Source organism: Canis lupus, chromosome 8 (assembly GCF_048164855.1).
Source record: "Canis lupus baileyi chromosome 8, mCanLup2.hap1, whole genome shotgun sequence".
NCBI lineage: Eukaryota > Metazoa > Chordata > Mammalia > Carnivora > Canidae > Canis > Canis lupus.
In genome coordinates, this window is record NC_132845.1 from 32,837,576 (window position 1) to 32,865,087 (window position 27,512).

Genomic DNA, 27,512 nt, shown 5'->3' on the forward strand with positions numbered 1-27,512 from the left:
TCTTGTATAGTTTCAATGAGAAATGGACCCATTTCGCACTGACATGCTTGTGAGTCACTCTTATTACCTTTTTTTAAGAATATGAAACCTGAGGGATTAGGGACCATATGTGTCTTATTTCTCACCCTTAGTAGAAAGCCTGCTACATGGTAGGTATTAATATTTACCTCCAAACTGGATGATAGCCTACTTACTTTCTCTATTCTCTGAGACAATATGAATTCTAGTTGATATATATGATCTTGTCTCAAGTGTTACTATGTTGGATTTCTTCCCCAAAATTCCCAGAGAGCAAATAATTCTCTCACATAATTATCTACAAAATGTGTAATTATGTATAAAGTCAACCCTGCCTTCTCAAACAATCTGGAGAAGCCTAGAGGGGTGGGAGAAACAATTACAGTGATTTTTCTGAAGACACGAAAGCTCCATTAAAAAAAATGCTGAGCAAATATGCATGAAGTCAGTTACCATAAAGCAGAGCTTACTCTTAGAAAAATTAAAGATGAAATTCAATCAAATTATAAATTAGAGCCAAGAAACTACAGCTTGAAGAAAATTGAGATAATTGACTAAGTGTTTTAGTTTAGAACACTAATGATAAAAGAATTAAAAACCTTTGGTAACTATGAAAGCTATGTAAAACTATTGGTAACATGTCAATTAAAAGAACAAGCATTTCTTTTCCACCCGGGTTTATACGTATGACCACATTGGTGTGTACTGTACACCTGCCACACACAACCTGTGTACCCAAACATGACCGCTGAATCACTATTTACCAAGTAACAGATTGATTTGCACATGGCATTCCACTTATTCTTCTCAACAATCCCCTGAGCAAGAGATTACAATCTCCATTCTACATACGGGGAAATTGAGTCATCCAGAGGTGAGAGGGGATCCTGAAGGTCATTCAGCTGGTAAACAGTGAAGCTAAGATTAAAACCACATCTGTTTCAGTTCTAGACCCAATTCTCCTTTTATTCAACATTGGTGTCTGAAATATCACTCTCCAATTAATTTGATTATTTATATCGATATTTATTTGGAAAGTGGAATTTCTTGGTCTGATTTCATTTCTACAAAATTATACTAAAGACTTAGTTTAAAATATAACCAAAGATTTAGGTAAAACGACGCTCACCATGATATTGCTGAAAAAATAGAAGAGTAATAAACAATAGAAAAATAAGCTCCCTAAAACTCTAAAATAGGCAAGTAGTTAAAAATATTGTAAGATAGAAGAATACACTCAAATATTAAGGACATAAGAAGTGCCCACCAACTATACAACCTTAAGTGATTACAAGCACTAAGAAGGTCACAAAGTAGCTACACAGTAAACATACCTTTTTTTTTTTCTTTTTAGATTTTATTTATTTACTTGACAGGGAGAGAGAGAAAGCACAACAGCCGGAGCAAGAGGCAGCAGGAGAGGGAGAAGCAGACTCCCCGTGGGGCACAGAGCCTGATGCCAGATCCAGATCGGATTGGATCCCAGGACCCTGGGGTCATGACCTGAGCCAAAGGTAGATGTTTAACCCACTCAGCCATCAGGCACCCCAGTAAACATAACTTTAATGCCTTTATTCTTCTGCACTGCATTTATGAGAATATATTCAACATCTGAATTTGTTTAATGCTGCTCTTTGATTCTAACGTTTACCTGATTCCAGTTCAATATAGAAAATATGTACTTCTTCTTTCCCAAAAGATGATTTCAGTAACAGAAGAAATATAAAAATAAAAACAATTCATTGTTTCCATGTAAAAGCCAAGAAGGGGCCATCGACTGAGTAACCCTGAGGGGTAGTCTGAAAATATAAAGAAGGCTGCCCTGGATTAATGACAGAAACTAGAGCAAAACAAAAACAGAAACAAAAACAAAAAGCATGCAATTCCATCAGACGTAATAGGATAGCTTCTGAATTAAATGGAATTGCCTGTCACCCAGGGTCTAGATTCATCACTGCTGGAGGGAGGGAGAAAGCCACGGAGGAGTAAGCAGGTTGTTCGTTCAAGACAAGTATTCCGTGTGCCTGGCTATGATGTTTGTGCTCATTGAACACCATAAAATTAACTCTTGAAATAATGTAAACCTCGTCCTTGATAGAGTTTAAGAACAGACTTGCAGCCAGAGAGAGGATTCAGGGAGTTCCTCAGGTCACTCTAGCTAAGAGTATTTATACCACAGAATCAGCAAAAGCTGCAAAGCTTGTGCTTTTTACCTCCAAAGAGCCAGTTGTTAAACATTTATCAGAACACCACATATTGCTGCAAGGGAGGCTGGAAAATGAAGGTCTTTTTCTTTTTCTTGCCTTGTCTTTCTTTCTGTCTTGCCTTTCCTCCCTTGTTTCCTTCCTTCCTTCTTTTTTTTCCTTCCTTCCTTTCTCCTTTTCTTTCTCTCTCTCTCTTTTTTTTAGCTGAGCACATTACCATTCCATATTCTATTGGCCAAGAGGATGAAAGGATAGAGCTAGCAATAACTATTACATGCAAAGATGTTGATGTTAATCCTCAGAAATTAAAAGCCTGATTACTAAAATAATTTCGAATCTCCACATAAAGGATAAGTTGAAGAAAAAAAGATGGAATTTGTAATCTGGAAGATTGTTTTTTTTTTCCCCAAAATATAGAACAAAATTTAAAAAGGGTAAAACTGTAAAGAAGCTTTATTTTTTTGTTAATTTAAGATGGTATTTGTAATCTGGAAGATATTTTTACCAAAATATAGAACAAAATAAAAAACGTAACACTACAAAGAAGATTTATTTTTTGATTATAAATATAAAGAAGCTCTAAAAGACATGGAGGGTAGACTGGAAGGATCTAGTGTGTAATGTGTATCTAATAGAAATTTCACAAGCAGTTCTAGTATCCTACAAATGGAGAAGAGAAATAATGGAAGAGGAGAAAACATAAAATACTTAATATAGAAAATGTTTCCTTAGAGACAAGTCTAGGATAGGTCTTCGTGTAATCTGGGACATCAAAGAATAGAAAGAAATTCAAATTATATTTGGGATAAAAAAAAATAAGTTACTTACATTAGATTGAAAAGCAGATGGTAAATACCGAACATTTGGTAAAGAGTGGAAAATGGACATGATTTTAACTATGGATAAAAGTGCAAACTGGGGGCAATGTGACAGCTTCTACAAAACTGTTAAATGTACACATCCCTTAGAGTGATCAGTTGGTTATCCTGGTGTCTATCCTCCATGAATATTGGCACCAATGCACAAAGACATATCCTGAACCATGTACGGTAGCGAAAACCAGAGTCCGCCTAGAGGTTTACCACTTAAGAATAATTAAATACATTTTAATATTTTCAAATTATGAAAATCTATATAGCCAATTAAAAGAATACATTCTGTGTCCATATACTGATATGAAAGGATTCTACTACATGTTGCTAAGTGAGGAGCAAGTTGCAGAACAATAGATAAATTTGTGTATCGGAGGAAGTGCAGAGGATACAAGGAAACTGTTAGTAGCAATTAATCTTAGAATTGGTGAAAGATGAATATGTCTACTCCTTATTTTATGCTTTTGTCTTGTATTTCATTTTCTTACAAGGAGCAAGCTCTTCTCTTAAAATTTTTTGTAAGTTATACTAGAATACATCCAAACATAACAGTCCAAACATGCCGGGGAAAATATAATAACAAAGAGCCTATACCTTTATGAACTATAATTTTCATATTTAGCCAGAACTCATGATGTTTAACTAATGTGACTATATAAAAAATAAAACAAAATTTCAAAACCAACTCCCCCATTTAAAAGAAAGAAAAAATAGGGATCCCTGGGTGGCTCAGCGGTTTAGCACCTGCCTTTGGCCCAGGGCGCAATCCTGGAGACCCGGGATCAAATCCCACGTCGGGCTCCCGGTGCATGGAGCCTGCTTCTCCCTCTGCCTGTGTCTCTGCCTCTCTCTCTCTCTCTCTCTCTCTCTGTGACTATCATAAATAAATAAAAATTAAAACAAATTTTAAAAAAGAAAAATATGTAAAGTGTATGAAAAAAACAAAAGACAAAAAGAAATTGAAGCGAAAAAACATGTAACATGTACAATAAAGTATTAACTATATTTATATATGGTATTTTAAAATACAAAGTAGAAGAAAAAGAGTTTAAAAGCTTGTCTAAAATTATATACCTAAGAAAGCAAAGCCATGACAAGGTTGGAATTTTACTCAGGCTGCATGAGTGTGGGCACACAGGCTGACCACCCTGCTGCCCTTGGATAACTGGCAAGTCCAAGCCATAGGGGCAGGATGCAGGCAAGGGGCAGGACATAATAAGCCCTCTGGGATGGATGGATATTTAAGTCAGTTCAGAATTTCTGGACAGAAATTTGTAAAATGATTTAAATGACTTCAAAAAAAATGTGCCTGTCATTTGACCTGTTAATCTCATTTGTAGAAATTCACTCTAAAACAATGAGGGAAGTATCCAAAACAGTTTTGTAGTAACTACAGTTGTGGACCTGCGAATACCATTGAAGCATCCAACAATAATGCATTGATTAAAATAATTATGATGTATGGATAGATACAGACTTAGATATATAGAGAAATATCCACATATAAGCCTAGAAATTTAACTTTTGATATATTTTAAGAGATGAGAATACAGTTTATTTCATGTTTCCATTTATGAAAGAAAGTATCCGTACATAGAAATGTATCAGGAAATGTATTGAATTCGCCCAGAAGATGCCTGAAGTGTCTAGTACAGAAGGGCAGCATTGTAGAGAGATTATTACAAGCATCCACCCTGCAGCCAGGGCCTGAGTGAATCGTGAGTCTTCCACTTCTAACTGTGTGGACTTGGGCACATTATGTATGCTCTCTCGATGGAAAATAGTTCTGAGAAGAAAATGCATGGGGGAAGAGTAGAGAGAGTCATGGGTAGGAACTGGTATTTTAGTAAGAGTGGTTTACGGCAGGTCATAAGAAGAAAACTGTAACAAGTGAAGGAGTAGAGCTCAAGCAGCTCAAAAATCGAGGGAATAGAAGTGCAAGCAGTGGAACTTGCTAAGGCAAAGCTTGAGGTTGAAGAGTCCCTGCAATGTTCTGGGAGGAGCAGGAAGCCAGGGTGGCCATAGCAGACTGAGTTACCCCTACCTGTTCCTACTGGAATTCATGGAGGCCAGTTTCCTCTTCATACCTGTTTAGATTTTTGCCATTAGCATGAAGTACTCTTACAATGGGAAAGAGCAAAGGTATTTACATTTGGAGAAAAGAGAATAACAAGTTACTCACTTCCTGATTACCCTCTCCAGTGAATATGATCAGTGCTCAGTTTCTTAAACACCCGTGCTCAGACTTTCTAAGCAAAATTCAAAGCCATCTGCTTGTGCGGGCTCTCTTGAGAGGGTTTGAGCATGAGGCGTCTGTGCTCATGATTCTGTGTGGGACAGTGCTGTTTTAATACTTCGCTCTTTACCTTGCCTCTCCCCTCCAACCGTGTTTGCTTGAAATCATTTTTAACTTCAAATGACTTTAAAAAAAAAATTGGCATTTCCCTCATGTGCCAGAAATAATGAGCATCTATTTTAAAAGTAGAAAATGAATTTGATAAAATATTTTGCTTGGCTAGAAAAGTTGTCTGTAGTTCATTAACTGCAAGAGAGTTCCCTACTGAATACCAGAGATCCTGTGCAAGATGTTGCCTGGGGCTCAAGGATATGTGTTCACCTTTTAATCACATCACATAGGCCACTAGTCACCATCTCTATTTCAATGGAGAGGAGCTGGAGCATGAATAGAACAAAGTATCAGATAATTCAAAAAGCGTTTATGGCTTTGTTGAGGGGTGAGTATAGTTTTCCTCTGTGGGTATTTCTAAAACTCTTTTTTTTTTAAAGATTTTATTTATTTATTCATGAGAGATACACAGAGAGAGGCAGAAACATAGGCAGAGGGAGAGGCAGGCTTGCCGCTGTGAGCCTGATTCGGGACTCGATCTCGGGACCCCAGGATTACGACCTAAGCCAAAGACAGATGCTCAACCACTGAGCCACCCAGGTGGCCCTGAACAGGAGTATTATTAAGAAGGAAGAGGGAAGTTCATAGATATGAAGACGGAATCAGTTGAAGTCACTGCATACTGTTCATCCTCCCACCAGTAAACTTTTTATAGTTTTGCAAGACAAAGGCAGAAAATAGGGTCATGTTCACATTTTATCCTGAGCAACTAGCACAGTGCTTGGCAGTTAATAAGTGTCTAACATTAGTTTGTTGAAACTAAAAGGTAATCCTGAACCACAGTGAACTTCATACTTCATATTGTAATAAAGGAGAACTTTGCAATTTTATTTCAATAGCAATTTTCTTCCAACTCTATTCCTGATTTTCTAACAGGCCAAGTAAGAAAGTCAGCAAGGATCCAGTATAATTGCAGAAATTTGCTTCCTTTGTAAGTGAGTACCACTCTGGTCCAAATTTGCATTTTCAGTTTTATGTCTTTAACGTGCAAAAATTTGTTTTTAAAGATGAGTCCAAAAATAATTACATTGAAAAATCATTAATTATTCTGAACTAATATGGGTCTCGTTTATTGTTTGGCTTTGATGTTATTATGTAAACCTGAAGTATTGGGTTTTTATTTTGCTTGAGAAAAAATGTAGAGAAAAATATATGAAAGATTTAGCAGGATTAAGTGGATTATTCATTCTGTATGCCTCTTCCATCCTCAAACCCATCCCCAGTTCTGTGGTGATGAGTAATCCTCCTAGGAAAGCAGCAAAAAACAGAGAGGGAAGTACTTAAAGCAAGTTATCAACACTACCATTAACAAAATATCTTGCCGAGCTTTGCAGAGAATATGCTTTTTGCCATTTCTTTCTCTTTTCCTACTTATAGTTCATTAAAACACCTCGCTGTAGCCTTTGGGTGTACTCCAATGGCAACCTTCTGAGTCACCTCTGTATATTTATTTTTAGTCCTTGAAGTCCTCACCCCTGCAAAAAATTATAAGGTAGAAGTAAAGACAATTATCAACAGCTTTAAGCTACCTTATTGAGAAGATTTTTTTGTTCTTTCAATACATTCTGCAAACATAGGCCACTAGTCACTACTAGTAAATGTCATTTCTCTTTTCATGGTGCAATAATTTCTGCCTTTCTTTAATGGTCTTTGTTTTTTTAACATGTCTCAAATAGTGATTTCTGAATTTCTTTGCAGTGATTGGAAGATTTTATAGTCTCTGTTCTTTTATCAGGAATGTCCATTCTGCATATGAACAAAAAAAAATCACCTCCATCCATGCAGAAGTCATGAGCCTCCTCACACTTCTCATCTTGCATACACTGCTGTTTGCAGCAGCTCCAGACTTTCTTTTTGAAATACTGCATTCCCATATCGGATAGGGATATATAGCAGATGCATGCTGACATCCAATGAAACAGCATTAGAAGCCTCTTTTTTTTTTTTTTTTCAGATCTAGAACCTCATTCATCACCTGCTAGCAATTTAAAGTTTTATAATGATACTATATTATAGTCTTTAGGATGTTCTATTTATGACGCATTGCTTCCACTTCAATGTAGCTTTGTGGGTGGGTGCATCATAGTAGGAGCTGAAGCAGAAGAGAAAGTTCATTAAATAATCATTTTGTACTTTATAATATATGCTCCTAATAAATGCATTGAAAGATTTAAAATATTCCAGGGAGGATATATTCATAGAGGCAGCTTGAAATATGATTTGAGCAATTATAAAAATATGTTTATCAAACGCAGACAACCAATCAGTGTGTTTCAAGGGAAACTTCTTTCTTTTAACATTGACTTCACTTCTTGTTCATTGTTATAGGCAAAGTTCTAACATGCCATTTGTACAAACTCATCAGCATTTATTTTGCCTCCACCATAGTTTGCTTAAAATATACATGTATATTTATGTCATATATATTTAAATATACATATATATGTATTAGAAATATATATCAAGTTTATGGCAAACAGGTAAAAATTAAACTGAAAGATATATTTAATAACAAAATAGTTAAATGCAACAAATTATTACACTGGATTGTCTTTTCAAATTGATTAGACAACATGACGTAAAAACAATCTACTTTCAAACACTTGTACCTAATTTGTTTTTCCTGTCTCACCAATAAAGTTAATATGTATTTTAAAGAATGTTTGATAAAGGCACCTGGGTGGCTCAGTGGTTGAGCATCTGCCTTTGGCTCAGGTCGTGATCCCGGGGTGCGGGGATCGAGTCCCACATTGGGCTCCCTGCATGGAGTCTGCATAGTCTCCCTCTATCTATGCTCTATCTATGCTCTGCTTCTCTCTGTGTGTCTCTCATGAATGGATGAATAAAATCTGTTTTTAAAAAAAGAATATTTGATAAGGTATAGTATATTAAATATTTTGCTAGTATTATTAGTAAAACCCTGGTATTTAGAGCTACCAGACTCTGGATCTAACACAGAGTTAGAAGTCTCCTTGATATCATTGTTTTGCTTTGGAAAGAATCTCTCATGTGGCTTCTAACATAACAGATACAAGACAATGAGTACCCAAACCTTGGGAGAAAGCTTTTAACAGGTTTTATGTGTTTTTGTTTTTTAATAGAGATTACTTCATCCCAAATTTTCCTGGTTTGTAGAATTCAATTTTCTGGGCATAACGTAAGCCAAGTAGCACAAGGCATGAAGACCTAACTAGGAAGAAAATGATTAGGATTCTATCTCCTTCATTTCAGAGAGAGGAGCCCAGACAGATGATCTAGTATAGTTCTAAGCTCACCATGTAGGTGAAAAAAGGTCGTGTGATAGTGTGTGTATCTGCTTCCATGTGCGTGCATGTGTGTGTATGTGCATGTGTGAACCGAGACGGCTGCACCACCGTACAAGCTGCAGAGGCTCATGAAGTGTCTTGAGCAACCATCATCTGGTAGTCTCCCATCTTGGTGTCTTGGTGGTCTCCCAGCCTCAAGGGAATGTGTCTGGCTTACAGCTCTTGTGCCTGGTGAGATCATCCAGGACAGCCCCCACAGTTCAGCTTCAATGGCAACCCCTGAGGAATTAAATAAAAGAATTTCTTTGGATTGCTTGATTTTCACTGGCTTCCCCAGGGCCTCTGTCTCCTTTCACAATAGCAGCAGTGTGGCAGCACATTTTGGAACAGCCAGTATCTGGTGGTAATTATGGATTCCTCAAGCTCGGAACTGGCACATTTATGAGTTGGCTTTAGCAAAGAAACGAGGACAAATAGACCATGGGGAGCACAGTTCCCTTAAGCCAAGGGCAAACACTGGTGAGAGATACAGATGTAAGTTGTCAGCAACCAACGATGCTGGAACCTAGAGGGAGTGTCTCTGTACTGGACTGGCCTGGGGATCCAGGCGGGCCCAGACAGCACCCACTACAATCTGCCTTCCACGCTCTCACACTGCTCCCTCTCCTCTGATGTAAAGTTGGGCGGAGCACTAGTTTGTCTTAATTAAGGAAATGTACCAGAGGAAAGTTAGTGGAATGAACTACATTTTCTGCCTCTGTAGCCACAACTGATACTTGTCATCTTTCCAGCAGGGGCTCCATGATGACACTTTGGGTCCCATCATCAGTGTCAACTTGGATTTATGCCCAATAGTTGCCATTCCCTTTTGTCCGATATAAGTTTATGTGTGCAAGTAGCCATAATTCCCTTTGGGGAAAGTCTCGGGGAATCATTATCATACATACATACTGTGGTATTTCAGGATCTTTCCTCATGAGGCTTCATATTCTCCAGCCAGTGTGTTCTAGATCTGAGAACTAGACAAAGAACATACATTTTTATTGGGCTAATTATGTCCTGCCTCCTGGTTATACATTCTAAATTCATTTTGATGGTACAAGTCAGGCAACACTCTTAAGTGACTGTCCATACATCTTGTCTCTATGAGCTGTGTCTACTAAGGATCTTCCTAGCGCTGTAGGCCAGGACCCTGGGCTGATGTTCCAGTCTTGCCATAGATTAGTGGAGTTGCAGCCACGTCGCTTCTGGTCATTGATGCTGCCTTCTCTTATGTTGGGTTCCCATCGTGCCCACTGCTCCTAGGGAACCCAGTGCTGTAATAGCATCTCTTAACCTTAGATCTGGCTACCACTGAGCTTCTCAATGAGTCTAGTACATTCAATCAGCATTTCTCTAGCACTTTGGTAAATGGCATTCCCTCCAGGCTATCTATGGATCATGGTCAGCTGGTGTTTTCTGGGCTTATAGAGCTAATTTGGAATGCCTGTTTCTCTTGTCATTTTGATCCTTTCTTCTACTATCTGACATGTGCATTTCTATTTATTATAATACTTATTTTTTAAGATTTTATTTACTGATTTATTCAGAGAGACACAGAGAGAGACGAAGAAACACAGGCAAGGGAGAAGCAGGCTCCCCACGGGGATCCCGATGCGGGACTTGATCCCAAGACCCCAGGATCACAACCTGAGCCAAAGGCAGATGTTCAACAACTGAGTCACCCAGATGCCCCTCTACTTATTATAATATAGGCCATCACTTTCCCCCAGATTCCAAGAGCCTTCCTTACAGCATGATAGCACTGGAGGTCTTGTATTGGGCTTTACACTTTGATCTTGGGGGAGTATTGCCATATCAGTCAATTTTCCCTCATCAACTTTATACCTCAGCCCCTTTGGTCCAGTAATGTCAAGATCCAGTTCCATATGTTCTCTCACAACTATTGCCTGCACATGTTGCTGGATGCTGCAGACCTACCAGCATCTAGCCCCTTTCCTCCATTAGCAGGCTCAGAACAACCCTTACGTTGTCCTGTGAGACAGAAGTCTCTGTATCACCCTTGAACAAGGGAGTTTGCTGACTTTGTCAGGAAGGAGTTTTCCATTTCCAAAAACCTGGAGAAGTGTTCTCTGTTCCAAGATCTTAAGAGCATCGTATCAAATATCTCCATCCAAGTCTCAAGGTCCTATTCCTTCTTGGTCAGAGCCCTGACTTTGCTATAGGAAACTTCCTACGATTGAGAATTTGACCTTCTCTAGAGCTCTACTACCCTTCTGATTAAGTCTTGGGTCTCCTCCTCATCTTCTGCCCTTTGGCTGTCAAAGATGAGAGTCCTTATACATGCTGCCAAGGAAACCATCTAACAATCACGTTTTAGCTTCAACTACTTTAATTTACTTATCCATTTACTTATTAATCACTCTCAGCCTGTTTTTAATCCAACACATCAATATTATCCCAAAACTGCCATTTGATCTGATGGCCTTTAGAATTATTAATTTCCTTGTACCTCTCAAACCCTGGAGATAATTGCAAACATTCACAAAGTCCTTTCTACCCAGTTCACCACCTGCAAAATTCTTAACAGTTCCACCCCCACAACATGCCAGGAGCTGTATTCCCTGCCAGTTGGCCAACAGATGCTATAGTTCCAAACTCCATTTTAGAGCCTGCTTTCTAGGTCACTTCCAGTACTAACTCTTCTAGGTTAAGTTTACTATATACAAGGACAGAGAAGGAGATGTGTATGCAAGGGACTGTATATGGGGAAGGGCCCTTGGGAACCACCCCTGGAAGGAGGTGATGAGAGTAGGACTGGCAGAGAGTAAAGTTAAAGTTCAATTTAGTTACAGTAGAGGCCTCAGGCCCTCAGACAAGTCCACAGAGAGCTCAGGAGTTGAGATAATACTTCAGAGTTTTCCCAAAGTGAGGGACAGAAGCCAGGTCTTCTTCTCCTTCCGTCAGCTAGACTTTGGATGCAGGCTGCTGCAAAGGAAGGGGTGTGCCTTCAACTGAGGGCGACTGCAGGGGTAACCATGAACAGCCTGCCAACCCAAGATCCGGACACCTCCACCCCGGAGGTAATATTTCTAGGTGAAGCTCTATAACATATGCTGCACAAGGTTCTTTGAATCATCAAAGTAAAAGAGAAAGAGAAAGCAAATATCCAGATAAAATTCTAGGAAAAATATTGCAGTGCACGTTTTCTGAACGAAGGAAGAGCAGACAGGAAAGGAGAGCAAGAAAGAAAGAATGAGGTAACATCTTTCTATGCCTATTTTCACAAGACATTGTGCTTCACACATAATATATATATGCTGAGTGCATAAGTGAATGAAAAATGAGGCTACCTTTTCCATTCTATAAAAATATTGTGTGCATATATTGTTCAGATTATAAACATCATCAAGAAATTCTGCTCACTCACACTTATTATTCGTGAAAATAGAATCTCTGATTGGTTCCTTGTAACCTTTGCTGAATATTATCTCATAGCAACAGCTAATTTGTGTAAGCATATTTAACATTTGGCAGGGGGACCCCTGGGTGGCGCAGCGGTTTGGCGCCTGCCTTTGGCCCAGGGCGCGATCCTGGAGACCCGGGATCAAATCCCACGTCAGGCTCCCGGTGCATGGAGCCTGCTTCTCCCTCTGCCTGTGTCTCTGCCTCTCTCTCTCTCTCTCTCTCTCTCTCTGTGTGACTATCATAAATAAATAAAAATTAAAAAAAAAAAAAACATTTGGCAGGAATTTACTTCCCTTAATCAATGCAATGCAGACAATGGGGCTTTACTTCTTTTGGAAAGAAAAGTAGACAAATGGAATATACTTAGTAAACTCATTATTTTACAGCTTTCATTGGTCTGTACCTAGTAATGTTAACAGTGCCTGAAAATTAGTAATTAAAAATATGCTTTGAGATAACTATTTAAATATTCAACCTGTTATTAACATTTAAATTAATAATATTTACTTGACTTTAAATCTTTTCTTAATTGTTTAAATATTCATTTTAGATTGGACTTTTTTTTCCATTTTAAGGTATATTCAAGCCTTAGAGCATGATAAATGTTTCCCAGGTATATTTTGATTTAATAATTATCTTTAGGGGCATTCTATATTAGAACTATTATTCCACATAGTTTCATGTTTTTTTCCTTACAGAAGGCTTAATGATGCTGCCATAATAAATCATAGTCTCTAATTTAAAGGAGTTATGTAACTATAAACATAAAATACCAACCAACAAGCTATTTCAAGTAGTCCTAAATATAAAGGCTTCCAAAAATTTTTCACATCCTCTCTAATAAAAAGAGTAGTTTGATAAGAAGTGTCATCTATATATTAGCAAAGTATTACAGGTTTATTCTGCAAACCTTTCGGAACAGCTATTATCTGGTCAAAGCCTTGTGCTGGATGCTGTGGAGACAAAGCAATGAATAAGACCTCCTAGCGAATGCTGTAACATTGAATTAAGAGATTATGAAAATAATGTATCATCAAAAAAAAATAATAATGTATCATCATACAAAATAAGATAAGTAAAATATACTCAGTATAAGCAAAAAGAAATGATCAAATTATTCCAATCCTAGGGATGAGGGAAGACTATATTACCCTCTATCATAATGTTTATCTCTGTTTCCTTTTGCAGTAAGAGCGGGATTGAATGATCCCAGTATTTCCTGTGGGTACTCCCGAGCTCTGAGCTAATAGATGATCTTCTAGCCTTTAGGTGAGCTAATATGTAAAGTACATGCACGTTGAAAGATGAGTATCTGTTCCGTAGGGAGCTTTCCAAAATGAGAGGAAGGCGTCAGCTTGTTCACACAAGTCAGTTGGTGTGATGTTAATGTTCACCTTGAGGAATTAGATGCAGATGTTCCTGAAGTAATAAGTGGATGGCAGATGCCATACCAAAGAACTTGATATTGCCTTGTTTTGTAGGCAAAGCGTTGAGTATTTCTTCATAATTATATAGCATAATCTGAGAGTTTATCAGGATATTGGGTCACTGAAGTCACCCATTTGGATTCCCATTACTAACCTTTCTAACTCAATCTCAGAGGGGAAGATAAATGAGCCAAAGGAAGCCAAAGAAATGGACTAGTTTTGCTCCAATTTAGATAAGCCAGTTCCAGAAATAAGAGTTTGAAGAAACTAGAATATATTTTCTAAACTGCATCATTATTAAATTTCTGCTGTATTTCAGGTAAAAATAATATCCCTTGAATATGTTTCTAATTTAAAGAAACAACCTCACTGAAAGGTTTGTGGACAAAGATGCTATCCTAATAACTTTGGAAATGAATATAATCTATAAGACTAAAGGTAAAAGTAACTGTACATAGCAGTACTCTATATTTGGCAAAGGGTCTTCCCCGGCACATGGGTGAACAATTTTGAAAGCCTTATTATATGGATACATGGAATAGTTAAAGTAAATGGACAACAGGTTTCTCACTATTGGAGTGGGAAGAAAAGTCAGGGGAGGATATTAGAATGACCCATGTAGCAGATGGGAGTTACAGACTAATGAACTCATGTTTGGTTTAATATAGATAGAGGTGCGCATATTCGCAGACATGTGTATATGCATGGGTTAGCATGCATACAACCATCTAGTTAGCTTGTCATCTTAGAGGGCCAAGAAACAATAACCTAACAGTAATGAACACTAGTGCGCCGATCTTAGTTTCTCACACCATTCTCCAATAAAAGGAACCAGAGTTTTTTGAGGAAAGATTGATGCTAGAATGAAGCAGAAAATACACAAGAGGAACCTAGAGTATCTTGTAGAGCCAAAAAATAAATGCTTATAAATGAAAAAAAATTATAGGGCCCAAGAGTCAACAAAACCAGCTCCCAACATTTAAAGCTGAACAATTTGAGCAACAAAATTTATGAAGTATAGATTTGAGTTAATAATCATAGTGATGATTATGTTGTATCAACATCAGTTTATTAACAGGAACAAATACCCCACATTTAATCCGAGTTGTTAGTAATAGGGGAAACTGGGAATAGGGTATATGAGAACTCTTTAAGTTGCTGGTTTTATGTTTTTTGTGTTTTTTTTTGCAGTAATTCTGTAAATCTAAAAGTGTTATAAAATTATGTTTATTTTTAAAAATCACACACTTTAAAGAGCTAAGTATATGTTCATGGTTTATCTGTGGATAGATAACAACACTGTATCCCAAAGATCATTGGAAGGTCTTATCTTCCAGATTTCAAGTTCACTAAACTTGCAAGATGCTCAAATTACATAGCCTAAGCCAATTTTATGGCAAAAGACAAGCCCCACATTTCCAAAGCAATTTTTAAAACAAATTTTTATCCATAAAAACAAAAGTAATGCTTTGCACTTACTGTCAGATTAAATTTCACATTGCTTTTAATCTTTATTGCTTGTATATAAAACACATTGCAGGTTTCAGAACAAAATTCACTTAGACAAGTAAATGACTTTTGTGCTGTATATTTCCACACATTAATAGCATCATTTGCATGCTAAAGAAATGAAATTTTTATTCTGCTGTGGCCACTAAGGATTAATTTAATGAATTGAATAGAGTTTTGATTGCCTTCTGAGAGAGAGAAGGTTAAAAGGTACATTTTGCTAAATATTTAAAATCTTTAACCTTTGTAGTATAGATCTCCATGATTAAAAAGAGAGATAGTTCCCGAACTATCTTGTATCTTGATTAAAATTTTTCCTTTTCAGATATGATCTATATGATTCTTTGAATTAATACAAAATATTTCTAATAAGGCTATGTAATTTCTTCTATGAAAAAATTTTCAAACATGTTTATGAGATTTCCTATAATTTCCATTTTATCAAACCTGAGTGCATAGAGGAGGAACTTCTGCATGTGGGCAGCAGCATTGAGTCTCTTAGAACTTTTTCTTGTGCAGCTACATATGAGATCATCTTAGAATTCACTATTCCCATTCCTAAATGAATGGCCTTTGTAGTTCTATTTAATTTTTAATTTGGTTACTTGTGGAAAAATTAAGAACTATTTTTTAATTTGTGTTCTTGGAACTTCTGTATCAATTTATTATTTCACATTTGGTATTCCCATCACAAACCATCCAATATAGAACAACCCATACACCAGAGTGTTTTGTGATGCAATGGATACTATGAATAGCCTCAGACCATTTCTTTTATTAAATATGTTCTCTTCTCACAATTAACATACTAAAAGGAATCAATCAAATATATGATTGAGACATCTCTATAAATATCTAATATTAGCAGCCTAAAGAAAATTGATTAAAATAATCTCTTGGTAGGAAGAAACATCAATTTTAAGTGGTAAATTACATTATGAAATGTGTTTTATATTCTTGACATAAGTAGAAAAGGGTATCTGAGCTTCAACATATAATAATAAAATATAAGAACTTAAGTAATATGTTTTCTTGAATTATTAAATTTAATCCAACTCATAATGTGTCTATTTAGTATTTCATTTACTAATTACATTTACATTACTAATTTTTTATTTATTTGAGAGAGACAGAGAGAGAGCAGATGAAAGAGAGAAAGAGAGCATGAGTGGGAAGAGGGCCAGAGGCAAAGGGAGAAGCAGACTCCCTGCTGACTGGGCAGCCCAATGTGAAGCTCAATGTGGGACTGGATCCCAGGCTTCTGGAATCATGACCTGAGCTCAAGGCAGATGCTTAACCCCCTGTAACCCCCTGAGCCACTCAAGCACTCCTCATTTACATTTACAAAGTAAACTATGAGGTTGGACAAAAATGAACTTTCCATACACAAATACATTTTATTGTTCCATTCTTTTTATACCTTTATATTATAAATATATACATGTTAACACATCTGAAAGACAAGAGATTGAAAAAGTGTTTTATAAAAAGTGAACTGTTTACAGTACACACTGTAGTTGCTTAGTCCCTACAGCCACCAGTCTTTCCAGTATGTCACTCTGGTCTCTTTCCAATGGCTGCTGCATTTCAGCCAGACTGCACTTAATTCCTTCCAGAAAAATTGTCATTTGTCTAACTATGACACCTGGCCCCTCTTACTGTCAATCTCTGTTGTCTGCTTTCCTTTCCTATGCATGGGTCTTATTTGTTCTGTGCATGTATCATAAACTTTTGTTGAAACTGAACATTTTAGGAAATATATTGTAGCAACTCTGACTATTGATTTCCACTTCCCCTTTCAGGGCTTGTTTTTATTGTCGCTTCTTGTTTATTTATTTAGTGACCGAGCTAGAATATTTTAGTGAAGTCTATTATGCCTGCAGGGTGAAGCGTCTCATTTTCTCCTCCTATGTGTAGCCCTGCAGGTGTGCCTAATCACTGCAAGATGGCAATTGTCTAAACAAGACTCTCTTTGTCTATTTCCCTGATCTGTCTAATGGGCTATTTGCCTCTCCTGGTATCACACCCTGCTCTTAAAACTGCCCTAATTGTGAACTGATTGCTCTATTATTTTTGACAGAGTTCTCAGGCATAAATAATTCCAAAGACTGGTCCACTTAAATATGGGTAGGGATGGTTTTTAAACACTGTCTTGGAGGCTTGTTCGGACTCTAGGAAGCTTTGTCTTGGCTCATCTCTGGTGAACTAGCTGACCTCTGGTTCAGCTCAGTGATTTCATAAAGCTAACAGTATTTTCTTACTCGTTCATCACCTGAATCTCCATTGTTTTTGAGAGTGTTTTTCCCATATTGAAATTACACCATGTTTTAAATAGAATTAATTTCTTTGGTGAAAGCTTTGAAGTACTGTTTTAATGTACTATCTGTTCCCCTGAGCAACTGATCTGAATACTGGGCAGGGGTGATAGCCTTTGTTATTCTCAGCTTGCCTTTCCTGACGTTGAAAATCTGTTCAGCAAATGAACTGTGATGAAGATCATAGCCCTAATACTCATGCCCAGGTAGAGCAACCAACATACAATGGAGGAGGAAAATTTCTGACTTTTCAACTGGACGCACCAACAATGTAGCCTCAGCAACTCAGTTGGAGGAGATTCAAAATGATGATGACCCTCCCTTCCTAGTACATGCAGTGTCCCTTGATTGGGAGCTGTAAAGAGAGGAAGTGCTGTCTTCGTGGACATATCCCCCCAGAGGGGAGCTTCCATTAAGCTGAGCTGGTGCTGAAGAGGGGTTAAAGGAGACCAGGAGAAGGAAGTGAGCTGTGGCTCAGCTTCCACAGGCTCTTAGCATACTCACCAAGTCTTAGTAGATTTTCCTAAATCAATGTTTCTTCATTTATTTGCTGTATGCTCTGGATAATTTTCGGACTTTAAATAGTTGTGTGATGTGTGTGTGTGTGTGTGTACAGATATAGACATATAATTTTATCTATCCATCTTTCTACTTATCTATCTATGCTTCTGGCACTGGTGAGCAGGTTGGTGGAACTCCTCATGCTGCTGTTCCTAAAGTGGAAGCTCTGTTGATATCATTAGTTTTGAGCCAGCCATGCTAAGCCATCATCAATAGTAACAGGATCCTCTAATCTCATTCTTTCTTTTAGCCAAATCAATGATAAGGTTTGTAAGAGTTCAGTGCTGCTATCTCTAGCATCAGAGTTCTTTCTTTCTCCTCAAAATTTCCCCAGGAGAACAAAACTCTCAGGGTCTCCAAAGCCTGACATAAACAGCAAATGTGACTGTTAGCAACTTTCTGTCTCTCAAACGTGTGAAAATGTGCAGCAAATTCTTGCCATTGAGAAGATATTAAAACTTAGAGCTTATTTTCTGCTATAAAATCTGATTGTCATATTTTGGATTAGCAAAATGTACCATACTCCATTTGATAAAATACTATTACGCAATAAAAAGGAACAAACTATTGATCCATGCTTCAACACGGATGAACCTCAAAAACATCATGCTAGGTGAAAGAAGCCAAATGCAAAATATTGCATGTTCTATGATCCCATTTATACGAATAGACCAGAGAAGGTAAATATATAGAGACTGAAAGAAGATTAATTGTTGCCTGGGTTTTAGGAAGGAATAGAGATCGACAGCAAATCGGCCCAAGAAATCTTTTTGGAGTAATAAGAGTGTTCTAAAATTGAATTTTTGTGATGATTACAGAGCTCTGTAAACTAGTAAAAATGATTGAATTGTACACTTAAAATGAGTGAATATGTGGTATTAGAATTATACTTTAATAGAATTCTTAAAATACGATTATCTTATTTGTCTTTATAATTCCTATATTTTAATAACATTGATGAGTGAATTAATCGATTAATAAAGATCCAATTGGCTGCAGACCAATTCTTGCCCAAATGGTAGTGTCAACAGACTGGAGTGCATGAAGCATCCACGGATCTATATAAGCTCACCAGGCACGAGAAGGGGACATGAGTGACAAAAACACAAAGTGCAAATAATAGTAAATTACAGGCAAATCTTCTCTAACTCTGGTTATCAAGTAGATGGCTACTTTAACACCATTCTTCTCCCAACCCATACCTCATCTAAGGAGAAATGTAGGGAAAAAAGGATGACAAGCCTAAAAGGATCCAGGACCACTCTCAACTGACCATGTTTCTGTCAAAGGAGGTCACTACTATCTGATTTTGTATTGTTTAAGATGCCTATTTTAAGTTTTCATTTAAAGACTCTCTGTAGCAAACAAGCAAAAAGTATATAAGTGATTTTGAATAATCACATTGAACTCAATGCCAATTGATTTTTAAACAAATTATTTCCTAATTGATCTTATAGATGATCTTCTCAGGATGCCATCATTGGCCTGGAACATCCTCCATTAATCCAGAATGTAGGAAAAAATACACATCAGTTTGGGAAAGGCTGGGCAAGAGTTTCCTCATTCATCATTCTATTTCTGGAAACATAGTAGGTTCTTAAATATCAATTGTATGATTTAATGAAATATTGAAATTACCAAAACAATGTCAAACAAACTCAGTGTTGTAGCAACCTTGCAACTCTTAAGGTGAATAAAACACAATCTCTATTTGCCGGTTTGTCATAGGTTTCCTCACTCTCTTGCTCATTTTGAGATGCTGATATATTAAGAAACTTATTGAATAATCAATGACATGCTATGCACCTGCAATGCTGTTTACAGGAACATTTTGCCTGATAAAAAAACAAAATAAGGCCAGTATGCCAACTATTTTTCCAATTCAAAGCACCACAAAGCTCAACATCGAACGATAATATAAAATCAGTTAAAAGTCCATTTCTCTTATTTGTAAGTGTTCAAAATTACCCCAATAACCATATTTAAAAGCTTTTGGTTTAATCCTTTTTTATATATATCCTGCAAGTTTTTACATCTTATAAGCATCCAATTTCTGACCTGCCCCTAGATAGAGCCTTCTGCTCTTTATTAATTTAGGCATTACCCTTCCCATGTAAGGGAGAAGAAAAAGAGAACAGAAACAAAATCTAAATGAAAAGTGTTTGTGACTTGATTATAATGCCACTAAAATTTTGGTATGGGTTGAGGTTGAGAAATATTGCTAAATGTGGTTTTTCAATTATCTATGGATTTCAATTATCCAGGGATCCCTCTCCTTTATTAGATAAATAACTGTGAGTTAATGTAACTTATTTGGATAGAATTTAAATCTCATCACCACACTCAACTTCATTATCTGGAACTGGGCTTTCATTTTCAAAGACTGAAGGGAATTTAGGAAATTACATTATTGTTATTTTTTCCTTTCTTTAAAAAAGCTGACACAAAGTGTTTCATGCATCAAGAAAACAATAAACCAGAAAGACTGTCAGCCACTTTTTGTACTTTACTGATTCTAAGACTTATATTCTATCATATTTCTCAAACTTAATGGCTATAATACTTGGAAAATGTTTTGAAACATAATATGCATAGATATAGAAGTTTCGTTGGTATATTACATGCACATACATGAATAAGCTATACCAGAGCCTTGAAAGAAATTTCTAAGCTTAAATAATTAACTATGAAAAGATTGCACATTTACTGCCTTCCTGAATGGACATTCAACATTAACACATGTCATCAGAAGGTCTTAATTGAATCATTCTGGTTAGAATATGGGCCAAGAATATTGATCATGACCTTCAGCAAGTTATTTGACTTCTGGAGTCTCAGTTTCCTTCTGAATAAAATGTATATATTAATGTTTTTTGTGAGGAACAGGTTATAAATACACATAAATATAAATACATATTATATATACAGACATACAATAGCCATATAGTATCTATATTTGTGTAATACCCAGCACATAGGTAATTTTTTAAAGATTTTATTTACTTATCATGAGAGACACAGAGAGAGAGGCAGAGACACAGGCAGAGAGAAAGGCAGGCTCCCCTTGCGGAGCCCGAGGTAGGACTCAATGTCAGGATTCCAGGATCATGACCTGAGCCAAAGGCAGACGCTCAACCACTGAGCCACCCAGGTGCCCACACATAGGTAATTGAATAGCAGTTATACTATGGTTATTATTGCCATCTTTGACTCCTTTCTTTTCCTCATGTCCATATCAAATCAGCTGAAAAATCACCTCAAGAAATCAATTTCTATAGTGTCTCTCAAATGTATCCAGTTCTCTTTTTCCCTTCCACAAGTCTTACCTAAGACCATAACACTGGTCTATTATAATAATCCCGTAATTGTTCTTACACCCTCTGATCTTTCCTTCCCTACCCACAGTTCTGCAAGAGCTATCTTTAAAAGCACAGCTGATTGTGCATTACTCTGTGGAACAAAAGCTTTAATATTTTACCATATATCATTTCTTTTAAGATTCAAGAAAATGTTCACCTTATTTTATTTTTTTATTTTTTAATTTAAATTCAATTTGCCAACATATAGTATAATATCCAGTGCTCATTCTATCAAGCGCCCTCCTCAGTGCCCATCACCCAGTCTCCCCATCCCCCTGCCCACCTCCTTTTTTCCCGCAATCCTTTGTTTCCCAGAGTTAGGAGTCTCTCACGTTTTGTCACGCTCTCTAATTTTTCCCACTCAATTCCCCTCTTTTCCTTTATAACCCCTTTCACTATTTCTTATATTCTCCATATGAGTGAAACCATATGATGTTTGTCCTTCTCCGATTGATTTATTTCACTTAGCATCATAACCTCCAGTTCCGTCCACGTCGAAGCAAATGGTGGGTATTTGTCCTTTCTGATGGTTGAGTAATATTCCATTGCATATATAGACCACATCTTCTTTATCCATTCATCTGTCAAAAGACATTGTGGCTTCTTCCATAATTTGGCTATTGTGGACATTGCTGCTATAAACATTGGGGTGCGGGCGTCTCAGCATTTCACTGCATCTGTATCTTGGGGGTAAATCCTCAGCAGTGCAATTGCTGGGGCATAGGGTAGCTCTATTTTTTACTCTTTGAGGAACCTCCACACAGTTTTCCAGAGTGGCTACACCAGTTCACATTTCCACCAAACAGTGCAAGAGGGTTCCCCTTTCTCCACATCCTCTCCAACATTTGTTGTTTCCTGTCTTGTTAATTTTTATCAGTCTCACTGGTGCGAGGTGGTATCTCGCTGTGGTTTTGATTTGTGTTTTCCTGATGGCCAGTGATGCGGAGCATTTTCTCATGTGCTTGTTGGCCCTGTATATGCTTTCTTTGGAGAAATTTCTGTTCATATCTTCTGCCCATTTCATTATTGGATTTTTTTGTTTCTTAGGTGTTGAGTTTAATAAGTTCTTTATAGATCTTGGATACTAGCCCTTTAACTGATATGTGATTTGCAAATATCTTCTCCCATTCTGTAGGTTGTCTTTTAAGATTTGTCCCCAGGGTGCAAGGGTGGTTCAACACCTGTTAAACAATTAACATGATAGATCTCATCAATAAGAGAAAAAACAAGAACCATATGATACTTTCAATAGATGCAGAGAAAGCATTTGACAAAATACAGCATCCATTTCTGATTAAAACTCTTCAGAGTGTAGGGATAGAGGGAACATTTCTCAATATCTTAAAAGCCATTGATGAAAAGTCCACATTCATTCTCAATGGGGAAAAACTGAGAGCCTTTCCCCTAAGATCAGGAACACAACTGGGATGTCCACTTTTGCCACTGCTATTCAACATAGTACTGGAAGTCCTAGCCTCAGCAAGCAGAAAATAAAAAGAAATAAAAGGCATTCAAATTGGCAAAGAAGAAGTCAAACTCTCCCTCTTTGCAGATGACATGATACTGTACATTAAAAACCCAGACTCTACCCCAAGATTGCTAGAACTCATACAGCAATTCGGCAGTGTGGCAAGATACAAAATCAATGCCCAGAAATCAGTGGCGTTTCCGTACACTAACAATGAGACTGAAGAAAGAGAAATTAAGGAATCAATCCCATTTACAATTGCACTGAAAAGCATAAGATACCTAGGAATAAACTAACCAAAGAGGTAAAGGATCTATACCCTAAAAACTACAGAACACTTCTGAAAGAAATTGAGGAAGACACAAAGAGATGGAAAAACTTTCCATGCTCATGGATTGGAAGAATTAATATTGTGAAAATGTCAATGCTACCCAGGGCAATGTACATGTTCAATGCAATCCCCATCAAAATACCATTGACTTTCTTCACAGAGTTGGAACAAGTAATCTTAAGATTTGTACGGAATCAGAAAAGACCCCAAAAAAGCCAGAGGAATATTGAAAAAGAAAACCAATGCCAGGGACATCGCAATACCGGATTTCAGGCCGTATTACAAAACTGTGATCATCACCATATATCATAAAATAGAGCCTCACATTGGCATTCAAAGTTACAATGTGATCTAATCCACATTTCTAGTGTCTTCACCCTCTATACCACCTTCTGTCTTCCTCACTTATTCATCACCCAAGAACATCTTAAATCAGACTACCTGACTGATGACAAGCTCTGGATTTTCTCAGTTCATAACCTTGCTTGAATTATATTCATTGCTCTTAACATCCCTCCCTCTATGATGAAGCCTGAAAAACCCTCTAAAAAGACACCTTAAGGGCACCTGACTGGCTCTATCATTAGAGCATGTGACTCTTGATCTCAGGTCATGAGTTTGACCCCTATGTTGGCAGTAGAGATTACTTAGGAAACAAAAGACACCTGATCTGTATTCTGGTGCCTTATGAGGTCTCCCCAGACACTTACTCATACTCATCTTCCAGAACTCCTATATTGTGCATTTTTGCATGCCTCACATTTGCTGGAGCACTGCATCAGAGTAGGCTTTTGCTTATCTGAAGATTCCTTAGATTGACACTTTATTATGACTACATGTTTGATTTTCTGATACAATTGCAACACTAAACAAGGGCTTTTAGATTCTCTGATCATGCTCTTGAAAGAGCCTCATGTCAGTAAGATTCACTAGCTCTAGAACGCTAGCCTGAACAATCATTCAAGTCCAATTTATATAAGAGGGAATTTGGAACATTTGGTTCCTCTTATACTCAAACTAATGTGTCTCTCAAATTTCTACTATATATTTCATCTCTCTCAAGAAGTATTTCACAGCCTCTTTAGTTGGATTGCTCTCTTCTCCCCCTGTAATCCAGTTGAACCTTATCTCTTTCTTGTAATTCACATCACATACTCCTTTTTCAGAATTTTTTATATTTGTGCCTTTTACTTTTAGTATATCACATGCTCTAGATAAAGCATTTATTTTACTTTCTACGATACCTACATCAGAATATATCTCATAGCAAATATTCAATACATGCATGATGAGTTGAATTGATATAAGTCTCTCACCTAATATTTGTAAAAGTCCTTTACTTTACACTTTTGAAAACAAAAGTAGAGATATAGACATATGACAGAACAAGGGATGCCATCAATGCCCAATTCCAGATAAGAACATTGAGACTCAGAGAGTCGTAGACATATGACTTCAAAACAAGAAGCCTAGTTCTCACAGCTTGTCCAGAGTTTTGCCACAACCCCGAAGAGCTTTCTAGCCTCAAATATATCTATGATTCATAAGTTTGTGGTGATACTCCAGTGTTGTGGAGATAATACAGAAGTCAAGCCATTGCCTGATACATGCATCTTTCCTCTCCTACATCGAAATAATTGTACTGTTTATTAAGAAAAAAAAGGTTAAAATAAAGAAGAGATGACCATAATGCTATGTTACCCCATGTAGCACCTCAGAGGGAAGGTGTAGAACTAAATATGTTAACATGGAAGTGTCTCTAAGACATGAGGTTAAATTAAAAGTCCTTTCAAAATGACAAACCAACATTACATCATTTATATATTAAAACTATAAAATATAGGATACTATATATTCTCTAGAACTGCGTATGTATTTATGTAAATGCATAGCAAAAGGTCTGGAAGAGTGTACCGAACAGAAGTCATTACCTCTGAGAATCAAGGAGAGGGAGACTGGGGTTGGGATGCCAGCCATAGAACTGAACTTCAGAGGTTGCTTTTTTTAATTCCCCCTATTTAAATAATGTTTTAATTTTTTTTAGCAAGTAAAATGTATTCTGGCCCTAAGCCAGATGCCAGAGTTCAAATCCTGTGTCTGCCGTTTACTACTTGGGTGAACTTGAGCAAGACATTTTCTCCACCCCTGTTTGTCATCTACAAAATCTTTATAATACACCCCCACGATAGGCAATACCGCCTTCATGGGCAACAAACACTTTTTTTAAAAAAAGATTTTATTTATTTATTCATGAGAGACACACACACATACACAGAGAGGCAGAGACACAGGCAGAGGGAGAAGCAGGCTCCATGCAGGAAGCCCGATGTGGGACTCAATCCTGGGTCTCCAGGATCACGCCTTGGGCAGAAGGTGGTGCTAAACCGCTGAACCACCTGGGCTGCCCACAAACACTTTTTAAAACAAATTTAATACTTGGGTTAACCAGCAGAATCTTTAAATAGAAAACAGACATCCAAATTCCCCAAAATATGTATTTTACCTTTTAGAGTTTCCATATCATATCTGGGAAGTTTCTATATACCATATATTGGAATCTGAAAATGAAAGTTAACAATACCAATTTAGAGATGCCATTGAATTGAATTATGTCTTAATAATTATGTTCTAATGTTATAGGTTAGATAGCACTAAAATATTACAGAAATCTTCATGTGGAAAATTCAGCAAAAATTTAATAAACTCTTTATCTATTTGAATAATTATGTTAAACACACCTTCTTCTGTATAATATCAACTTTCTATACTTGGCTACATGTTCTTATGAAAGAGTTTTCTTCAGTGGTTGCAAATTTCTTTTCACTATTATTGATTCCTCAATTTTAGAAATTTTTGACACATAGCAAAATGATTTCCTAGAGCTTAATATATATGTAAAGGTGAAAGAAGTAGCTCAAATGGTTAATCCAAAATGAAGCCTAGGTCATACCTAAATGGGTCTTAAAAACCTATTTACTGCTGTATAAAGAAAACAAAAGAATTTCCACATTAACTCAATGACGCTGCTACTTTATTTTACATGCCTAGTTTAATTAAAACTGAGACTGTGCCAACAGGGAATAGCAAGCCTTGTTTTGCTCAGAAACTAAAAGCCTTAAAAACTTCTGGCCTTCACCGATTTTTTTCGTTTGTTTTTCTTAATGTTCTTGTTGAGAAAACCCACAATTGAAAATAATTTTGTTTAACATCATCTCCCAATATTTCCTGAACCTATACTCTGGGCCAGGAATTGTGCTAGATACTGGTAGTATAGATGAAAATATATGACATTCCTTGGCTTTGTAAAACTTGCAATCTAAAAAGAAAAACACAGAAGCAAACAAGTTTCTTTGTTTTGTTTTGTTTTGTTTTGTTTTTTGCAATTGATCTATTAGAACTAAGGCTCATGGGGCAGCCCGGGTGGCTCAGCGGTTTAGCGCCGCCTTCAGCTCAGGGCCTGATCCTGGAGACCCGGGATCGAGTCCCACATCAGGCTTCCTGCATGGAGCCTGCTTCTCCCCCTGCCTGTGTCCTCCCCCCACCCCCACCCCACTCTGTCTCTCATGAATAAATGAATAAAATCTTAAAAAAAAAAAAAAAGAACTAAGGCTCATCTGCTCTAGCCATACACACACACAGTTCTTTAAAAGCAATTACATTCATCCTTAAACCTATTATTTGAGGGGAAAAGAGGCAAATTTAATCCAAACAATGTCAATCATGTTATATACTAATTATTTGTTATTAGTGATTTTTTTCCTAAAGTCTGTTTTTCTGGCTCAAGATATTATTTTAATTTTTTTTTCTAACTTGATCTTTATATCTACAACAGAAATATCCCTCCAAACTTCATTGTGGAGACATTGAAATGAGAAGATCCATTCACCAAGTGATTTTCTTCTAGGCTCTGCGTTATCTTAGATCAGAAGACTTGGATAGATCTTGATTAGCAGCACACTTCTTGTCCAGGAGCCCCAGGACATCTCTAGCTCAAATCGTAGCATTTAAAAAGCGGTCGTGAATCTGTTGAGGGATACTGTCCCGTGGACACCTGCTATAAATCCGAGTCAGTGATATACTTTGGCAACGTTACTTTCCAAGTGTTTCTGTTTGATATAATCAGGCCTGACCGCCAGCTTATGTTTCTGTCAAGTCTATTAGGTATAATTTTTAGTTGATGTAATTCTTTTAAAGCCAAATCAGAGTGCTGTGCGGTAAATAAAGCTCACTCTTCTTCACAGCAGGCAACTGTGTGATTACTCCTACTAACTTTGTTTCTCTACCCCTTCCAAACCATGCATATCACC

The 27,512-nt window shown here is 37.0% G+C and overlaps 2 long non-coding RNA genes across 2 annotated transcripts in view; one reads left to right on the forward strand and one right to left on the reverse strand.

Annotated features, from left to right (window-relative positions):
* Positions 1–1,120: 1,120 nt before the first annotated feature.
* Positions 1,121–27,424, forward strand: LOC140637584 (uncharacterized). Its single transcript, XR_012034669.1, has 4 exons — positions 1,121–1,532; positions 13,424–13,504; positions 19,505–19,636; positions 27,038–27,424. It is a non-coding gene; the product is annotated as an uncharacterized lncRNA (long non-coding RNA).
* The window catches only part of LOC140637583 (uncharacterized), a 35,081-nt gene continuing 28,640 nt past the window's right edge, over positions 21,072–27,512 (reverse strand). The window contains exons 5-6 of the long non-coding RNA XR_012034668.1: positions 25,709–25,763; positions 21,072–22,587 (exon numbers count right to left, since the gene is read on the reverse strand). This is a non-coding gene — a long non-coding RNA (uncharacterized lncRNA). The remainder of the gene's footprint in view (positions 22,588–25,708; positions 25,764–27,512) is intronic.